Raw genomic sequence first — 9,244 nt, 5'->3', positions numbered from 1 at the left:
TCTTCTGATAGAGAATGAATATCTAGAATATATAGAGAAAAACTTTATACCAAAAAAATCAAATAAACCAATTAATAAAGGGGCCAATGAATTAAACAGACACTTCTCAAAAGAAGAAATACAAATGGTCCACAAATACATAAAAGAAATGTTCAACATCATTAGCAATGAGGGAAACGCAAGTAAAACTACACTGAGACTCCATAGCCCGAGCCTCGGGGGCTCCTAGCAACGGGCCTGGGCGGGAGTTCCATGGAGACTGGGGAGCGCTGCCGCCGCGTCCTCTGCGGCTGCCCCGTCTTCCCACGGATGTGATCTTCGTGGCCAGAAGCTAAGTTTTAAACTACCCCAATGGATGCAGACAGTGATGTTGCATTGGACATTCTAATTACAAATGTAGTCTGTGTTTTTAGAACAAGATGCCATTTGAACTTAAGAAAGATTGCTTTGGAGGGAGCAAATGTAATTTATAAGCGTGATGTTGGGAAAGTATTAATGAAGCTTAGAAAACCTAGGATTACAGCTACAATTTGGTCCTCAGGAAAAATTATTTGCACTGGAGCAACAAGTGAAGAAGAAGCTAAATTTGGTGGCAGACGTTTAGCCCGCAGTCTGCAGAAATTAGGTTTTCAGGTAATATTTACAGATTTTAAGGTTGTTAATGTTTTGGCAGTTTGTAACATGCCCTTTGAAATCCGTTTGCCAGAATTCACAAAGAACAATAGACCTCATGCCAGTTATGAACCTGAACTTCATCCTGCTGTGTGCTATCGGATAAAGTCTCTAAGAGCTACATTACAGATTTTTTCAACAGGAAGTATCACAGTAACAGGGCCCAATGTAAAGGCTGTGGCTACTGCTGTGGAACAAATATACTCATTTGTGTTTGAAAGCAGGAAAGAAATTTTATAACTCATCACTTAATTGGTTAGAATCTCTAACTGAGCACCTTTTAAAACCTGCTGCACATTGGACTCAAAGCAAAAGGAAAACTGGACCAACAGTAATTGAGGAAATAGACTCTTTTATTCACTCACGGCTACAGTGTAAGCTCCAGTCCCTTTGGATTTTATTTCAAACTTTGCTGTAATATAAAAAGGAAGTTTACAAGACATGACATTGCTGCTTTTACAAAAGGACATTCTATTTATTTTCGCAGTAATTCTCATGTCCCCATAAGCAGAGCTGTCACAATGTGTACTACCTTAAATTGTTTTATTGTTGTCATTGTAATTTTTTTCCAGTTTGAGCTAATGTGTTTTATTTGTGAATAGTCTTTTACATTTTTGTATTCTGAATATGGGCACCAAAGAACCTGTAAAAGTTATCTTTTTCAATTGAATGTGCACAAATAAAAGTTTGGAAAAGATCTTTATTCATATCCATTCTGTAACTTTTATTCCCCATTTTCTATTTTAACAAAAATTGTATTCATAATTCTTTTTTTTTAAATCTATGCAAGTTTAGACTTTGGCTAAAGTGTGTTAGCTTATTTTTGAAGTGTATTTTGTGTATATATATATATATATATATATATATATATATATATACACATATATATATATGCTGTGTGTGTAAAGTATCTTTTCATGCTCTGTTACCAAATAATAAATAGGAAATTTTTTTCTTGGGGATTAGAAGTAAACACTTGTATATACTCTAGGGAACTGGGTAGGACTTTATAAAGGATAATGTTTTATGTTGCTAATTTAATATGATAGAAAATGTTAAATAACTTTTAAAAGTTAAGAAATTGTAGTTTTTAAAAAAGAAGACTCTTTCCCACTAGATGAATATGAGAAAGAAGCTGTGATGGGTGGTACCTCATCTGTTACCTTTGTTATTCTGGAGAGACTCTGTAGTTGTAGGGAAGTGATTAAGGTTCTTGGTGCTCAAGGCTATATTAAGAGTCCTGTCAGAAGTTGATAACATTGTGTAGTTTTAACAAGAAGTGCCTACAAGCTGCCTCTGTGTACAGTATAATTAATATAGTTGAACTTGAAAGCCATTTTGCAAGTTATGTCTTTCCCTTTACTGTGTCTTATTTAATGGAGCTAAAGAGTGGCAATTCAGTGTATAGGATTGCAACGCTTAAAATTATTATAAATAAGTGTTTATGAAGCAGTGGCCTCTGGCTCACCCTGAGCCTTGGAATGGTAGCACAGGATCGATCAGTCTGCAGTTGCACTCTTCCTACCTGTAGGAGTTTAGCATAATTAACAGTGGTTTTACCAAGAAATACAGCTGTGTAGAGTTGAATCAGCTTCTCAGTAGAAATTTAGTAAAATCAGTATTCCAACAGTGTCCCGAAAACCTGAATTATCAAAATGTCGTGAAACATTTGTAAAATCTTACAACATCTGAACCTTCATGTTCAGTACATTTTCCATACCATATTATAAAACCTTGAAAACCTAGCTTAAGCACTGCACTGAACAATATTTTCTGTTTATTTTTATCTTCCTTCTCTCAAAGCCTTCCCCTACCCTGTCACTCCCTCAAATGTAGGAGGCAAAAGCTAACTTTTATACTTTATTTCTTATGAAAGATTCAAGTGTGTGTGTTTTAGAATTTTATTCTTTTTTTCCCTACATTTGTGTTTATTTGCTTCATTTCAAGGTCAGTAGGATAGCTAAACTCATAAATACAAAGAATATTACTAGATGAAAGAATTATAGGTAGACTTTTTTAAATTTGAGATTTTTCCACTTAGTTTTAATAAACAGTCATAAGTAAACTGTCCTGCAGTGTTCACAAAAAATAGTGGGGGGGAAAGAATTATACAACTAAGGTGCAGATCCAGGTAATTTAACATTTTCAGTATTCAGATGACTTGAGAACCTTGCAGATCAGTAGAAATGAAAATGCTTTATCTGATGGAGAGGAAAGCTAGCCTGAACAGGTCTGGATTTAGATTGCTACATGTATGCTCACCACCTGGCAGTGTTTGTGGGTGATCCACTAAGCATGACAAAGCTGGGAAGAAGCAAGTGTGTCTGATGTCTTCTGGCTTTCCACAAGTACTGTACATTTTTTATATAAATAAAAGCTGTGAATACATACATACAAAAAAAAACCCACAAAGAATACAAATACTAACAAATGCTGGACAGGACGTGGAGAAAAGGACACGTTTACACTGTTGGTACAACTGTAAGTTAGCACAACCACTATGGAAATCAGTGTGAAGGCTTCTCAAAAGACTAGACATGGGACCCCCGTGTGACCCAGCTCTGCCACTCCTGGCATCTACCCTGAAGAATTAAAGGCACCTCACTGCAGCACAGTTCCCCATAGGCAAACTCTGGAACCAGCCTAGGTGTCCACCAGTGGATGGCTGGATAAAGAAAATGTGCTATATATACACAATGGAGTTTTATACAGCCATAAAGAAAAATGAAATTACGGCATTTTCAGGAAAATGGATGGAACGAGAGCCCATTATATTAAGAGAAATAAGTCAAACTCAGAAGGTTAAAGGCCTTCTGTTTTCTCTCCTATGCAAAAGCTAGAGAGGAAAAAGGAAAAGAAAGGTGGGGACAGATCTCATGAACTCAAAGGGAGGTCAGTAGAGGAAAGGGACCAGGGGTGGGAGGGAGTGGGGAGGGGAAAGTGCTGGGGAGTGATATTGGCCTGATTATATTGTTATGTTGTGTATATGTGCATGTGTGAATATATAACAACAAATCCCATAAATATGTGCAACTGTAATGCACCAAGAAAAAAATGTTAGAGAAAATAAAATAAATAAATTATATGGTGGAAAAGAAAAAAAAAAAACCACTTTAAATGCTCAAACTGTAAAAGGCCCAAGAGAGTTTACAGTGTCATTTTGATATGCAAGTGGCTTCTTCCTCCCTGTTTCTGGGCCAAGAGGGTATGAGACAGCAAATAAAAATGATCTGTTGGCTAAACCTGAAAATATATTCATGTGTGCATCTCTTAATTGTTAGACTCCGTAAAAGAGTTTTTACTGGAGCAACAGAAAACCAGGTCAGCCACAAAGAGTCAGGGTAAGTCACTCCAAGCAAGCACTATCACAAAGGCACAGATCTCCAAACAGAAACAAGGTCGACATGGCTGCAGATGCACATCACAAGACATTGCATGACCACAGAGGAATGGCTCAAGGGTTCAGGAGAGGAGATGCAGGGCAGGGTCCATGGGGAGAGAGAAGGCAGTGGGGCGGGCTCACCTCTCTCTTGCTCTGGAACCACAGCAGAGGACATAGGGACTAGTCAACCTATTCCAAGTGGCGATCAGGTCTGAGGCTCAAGGCAAGTGGTCCCGTGGTCTATAGCTGAGCCATGGGGTGGGAATAGAAACTGGCCGAGATGAGGGGCAAGTAAATGAAGGCAAATCACTGGATCACACCAGGATGTCATAGAGTCTAGAATAAAAACACAAACTCAGGCCCGGATTATGACCCAGATTATGTCCTTAGAGCTTTAATTCTATCAACCCCGATCTCCACTAAACCCCGCAAGATGGGCTCTGACATTATTTCCCTTTCTCGGGGAACGAACAGGAGATTCAATGACTTGTCCACACCCACCCAGTTGAGGGGTCCCTAGAGGCTGGGACCAGGCAATCTGCCTCCCATCCCTGCCCTTGACCACCACCCTACACAGCTCTTGGAGATCCCTCTCCAGATAACAGGAAACTGTCCATGTTCTCCACTTAGGAATCAATAGTGCAGACTCCTGGGATCAGTTCTGGGGAAGAGCTGAGATTTTTCAGGTTCTCTCCTGAGAGTAACCAACTACTGGCTTTCTGTGATGACACCGCCTATCCTGATGTCGCCGCCCATCCCTGAGCACCGCCAGAGGAGGCGGCAGTAGCTGCAACTCCACCATTTCCTAAAGGAAGTTAAAAACCAAGAATCAAGTGAGGTCCCAGGAGAGACCTAGAGAATTGCTCTAGAGAATTGCTGATGGCGGGCAATAGAAGGACTCAGGAGACAAGGTCAGGGTTCAATCCCAAAGGACAGACAGAGCCAGGGAGGTACAGGATCAGAGAAGGGATCAGTGTTAGAGAGGTGCTGGTTATGGGCAGACCGCCTGGTGCTGAAAGGGGCAGGGGTGGGGAACAAGAACAGCCGAGGTCACAGCCTCCAGGCAGGCAGACATTTCTCCATCTGACTCCGGGGCAGCCAGTGTTCTGTCTCTGGATCAGGAGTAGAGTGGGAGACGGCTGTAGCTGGAAGGCTCTGGGGGTCTGTCCAGGATGGGAACACAATGGGTCCCTTGTGTGGCCACTGGAAAGAGGCTGAGGATGGCTCCTGTTAAGAGTCTGTTTATCTGGTTACAATTTATAATAGGGGAGCATTTTTGCAGTTTTGCAAAGCACTTCTCCTATGTTACCTCATTGGATCACTTTTTAGTTTTTGGCTAAGATCAAGTGTAGTATGGGTTCTTGTCAGTTTAACGTGTTACCTCATTCATTCTCCTAAACATGCCTGTTCTATTTGCAGAGGGCTACAGTCTACATCAAGTCCCGCCCCAGACCTCACAGCTGATCCACACAGAGCATACGAGGGGGATCCAGTCTAGCTTCCCAATCACCTGGCCCGTCTGCCCTGAGCTCTGCCTTTGGAAGGCTCATGAGGGAACTGGGGGCCAAAGGCATTCAGAGAACCATTTTATATAAGGGACTGTAGATTTGGGTACCTGCAGGGGGAGGTATGCTGGAATCAATCCCCCGTGGAATGTACCAGGCATAACATACGTGCATACATTTGTACTCATAGGCATGCATATGGTTGCATGTGCGTATACGCCTATGCCCGGATGCACAAACACAATGCTCACTTCAATCCTGACAGCAGCCTTAGAAAGCAGGTGCACTATGATTGTTATCCTCGTTCTACCAGGTGAGAAACCGAGGCCCAGAGAAGAGAGCAGCTCTGCCCCAGGTTACGCAGCCAACAGGAGCAGAGCTGGGAGTCCAGCCCATACAGCTGGCTCCAGAGTCCATGCTCTTACCCTCTGAAAGGACCAGTTTAGTGGACTAACTATAGGCCGGGTGACCTGCCAAAGAACCCAGTGCTAGGGATGGGATGGGAACCGAGATTTGACTCCAGAGTCTGACCCAGAGCCGGTGCGTGTGACTCCTACACTCATTCCCACGGGGGTTGTGCATGGCTCTAGTGACTGAGGAGGGCTGAACTGGGATGGAGGTGTGGAAGGAGCTTGAAGCTGAGCTGGAATAATTTCTGGAGACAGCTCCTTCTTCTGAGCTGGGCTTGGGATGCAACTTGCCTCCTGGGGACCTCTCCACCTTTCAGTAAAAATAAACCCTAAGCTGGTGATCACTGGTTTGTAGCACAAAAGCAGCTGTTTCTGCTTCTCTTTTGCAAATATGAAATTATATTAATGATGCTTTTTCATACTTTTTACTTTATCCCGTTCCAATTCCTCTCTCTCCACGCGCCCCCCCCCCCCACAACCCTCTGCTCTTAAAGAGATGCATCGGCCGGAGCCAGGACCCAACGCTGGCCCATGCAAAAGATTCTTGATACTCCACAGACCAGCGTGGAGTCGTCTTTGGGGTGATCCGAGAAACCGCAGGGAAGATGCACTCGCCAGACAGGGGCAGAGTGCGTGCGTCATGGAAGCCCGGGGTTTCTGGGAGCTTATCAGACAAGAGGGTTGTAAAGGGGGAAGGAGGGCAGGCCGGCTTCTGGAAGCAGGAAGAACTCCATGTGGCCTCAGCTGGCACTCCCAGGCCTGGCGCGCTTCCTGCTCCCCCAGGCTCACCACCTGGACAGGATGGGGACACACCTTCGGTGACCAGGGTGGGAAGGAGGGAATGGCAGTGGTCATGGGAACCACTGGGACTGGACTTCTGCCCCAGAACCCAGCAATGTCCGTGGCCTACAGAGCCTACTGTGTGGACAGGGGTGGGTAGGACAGCAGGAGGGCAGACACTCTTGAATGGGTCTTTAAAAACTGTCATTCAGGAAAATGCCTCGTGAAGACAGGCAGTTTGGAGACCTTCCAGAAGGAACCAATCATGCCAACACCTAGATTATATACTTCTAGAACTGTGAGAGAATATATTCATGCTGGGTAAAGCCACCCAATTTGTGATCATTTGTTACAGCAGCCACAGGAAACTGATACAGATACACTAGGTTTAAATCCTAACTTTGCTAATAATTTTCATGAACGTGAGTAATTAACAACTTATCTGAATCCCAGGTTCCTCATCTATAAAATGGAGATAATAGTACTTACCTCCTAGGGTCCTTAGGAAGATTAAATGACATACAAAAGTAAACTTTTGCATTGTATTTGGTATGCATAATCGCCGAATAAGTGAGGAAAACCACAACAACCATAAATTAGAAAATTTCATTCTTTGACTTAAAACCTTCCAATATGTCTTCTCTTACTTTAAGAATAAAGTCCAAATCCTTATCTTGCCTAAGAGCCCAACAGGAAGTACCCTTCCCAGACCACCATCCCCCCTGTCACATCTTTGTCCTCCTGTCCCATCATACTTCCTCCTGCTTATTCCACCCCAGCCGCACTGGCCTTCTTTCAGTTTCTCTCCCATACCAAGCCCCACTGATACCTCAGGGCCTTTGCACAAACTACCTGTCCCCTAGCTCTTCATATGGAGGACTCCTTCAGCCCTCAGCTCAAATGTTACCCATTCAGGGAACACGCCCTTGCCTCCCAGCTAAACACACCACTCCATCCTACGCTACTTTATTAGGTCATATGTTTTATGTCCTTCATGGAACACGCCACTGTCAGCAGTTACCTTCTCTATTCGTGGGGATACTGTAGCATGTTCTCACCTCTCTCCAACCAGATTGTAAATCCCCTAAAGGCCAGAACAACGTCTGTCTTGCCCGCTGTTCTGTCCCCATTCATTCGTAGACGGAAGTGAGTGGTCCTCTGGTTGTCCCTTGCCCTCTGCTGCCTAATCCAAGGGACTTTGGGGAGAACGTGAGACCATGAGGGCTGTCCCAGGTCCCCAAAGCTAAGAAGACACTGGTGGAAAGAGATGAAGTGGCCCAGAAAGCAGAGAGAGTCCCCTGGGAAAGGCGGGAGTGTCTGAGCAGAGCGGAGCCCGTGTCCCGGGCAGCAGAGGCCACGTGGGGCCACCTGACTCTGGGCTGGCTGGAGCCCCTGCACTTGGACGTGGGCATCCCGGTTTACATACAGTGTGCTCTGCTGCCCAAGGAACCAGGCCACCCAAAACCAGGGTCTGGGACCTGCCCACTGGATCATGTGGGAAAGGAATGGGAACTGGATGCTGCCCACAGCGGGGAAGGAAAGGGGCCGAAAGGGAAGGACAGAGGCAGGGGCTCCCTTAATGGGGAGTAGGTGAAAATGGCCAGGAAGAACCGTCCCGAGGGGCGTGGATGGAGAAGACTCGGAACGTGGATTTCCGAGAACGATCAAGTAGATTTGAAGGGGCGTAGGGCTGGGGAGAAGCAGGGAGTGTGCGTCTGCCTCTCTGGAAGGGTGTGGGCTCACCGGCTGCTCTTCCTCTCTGTGACAAGTGGCTCCTGGAGACACGGAAGTCCTCTGTTCCTTTGAAAGACCAGCACTTGAGGCTGACAGGGTCGTCCCTTTCGTGAAAGCCCGAAGACCCTTCCCTGGGTGGACTGTGGAAAGCCCTTATGTCCGAGGACCCTGACCCGGGGAAGTTCTGGGTCTCCTGGGAGGACCAAGTGGAGGGTGCCTTCCTGGGGGACCGTCGGACTCGTAGCAAAGAAAAGGAGGTGGAGGTGCATGTTCATGTAGATAGATGCCCACATACTGCCGCTGCCAGGCCCGAGGGGTCACCCTGTGGATGAGCCCAGGCCAGACTCGTCTCTGCTCAGCTGTCCTCCAAGTCAGTAGTCCCTGGGCACCAGAGCAAGCAGTGCAAGCCCATGGTCCCTGCCACATCAAAAAGGCCAGCTTTTATGAGTTTCAGTGAACAAAGAAACAAACGGCACGAGGTCGGCTCTTACCAGGTCACTACCACTGGGGCACCCCGCAGGCCACACAGAGGGAGGAGGAGGGCTCCCAGTACCACACGGTCTGGGACAGCATCGCCACCAGTGTCACTGTCCTGACGCAGACCACCCTCCTCCTGTGCTTGGGGACCCATCCTGACCTTGTCTGTTCCTGAGGCTGGAGCAGGGCTGCTCCCTCCCCTTGGCTGCGCTGTAGGCCTGGAGACATGCTCTGCAGAAGCCGTCACCCGACATTGCCAAAGGCCACGGGTAGAATCATCTTCC

The 9,244-nt window shown here is 45.6% G+C and overlaps 1 pseudogene; it reads left to right on the top strand.

Moving 5' to 3' along the window:
- The first annotated feature begins 271 nt into the window (after window positions 1-271).
- On the top strand, window positions 272-1,379 carry LOC144371020 (TATA box-binding protein-like 1 pseudogene; annotated as a pseudogene).
- Window positions 1,380-9,244: the final 7,865 nt, after the last annotated feature.

Source organism: Ictidomys tridecemlineatus, chromosome 15 (assembly GCF_052094955.1).
Source record: "Ictidomys tridecemlineatus isolate mIctTri1 chromosome 15, mIctTri1.hap1, whole genome shotgun sequence".
Taxonomy (NCBI): domain Eukaryota; kingdom Metazoa; phylum Chordata; class Mammalia; order Rodentia; family Sciuridae; genus Ictidomys; species Ictidomys tridecemlineatus.
The sequence above is the reverse complement of the archived record's forward strand: the minus strand, read 5'-3'. Positions and strand labels throughout refer to the sequence as shown.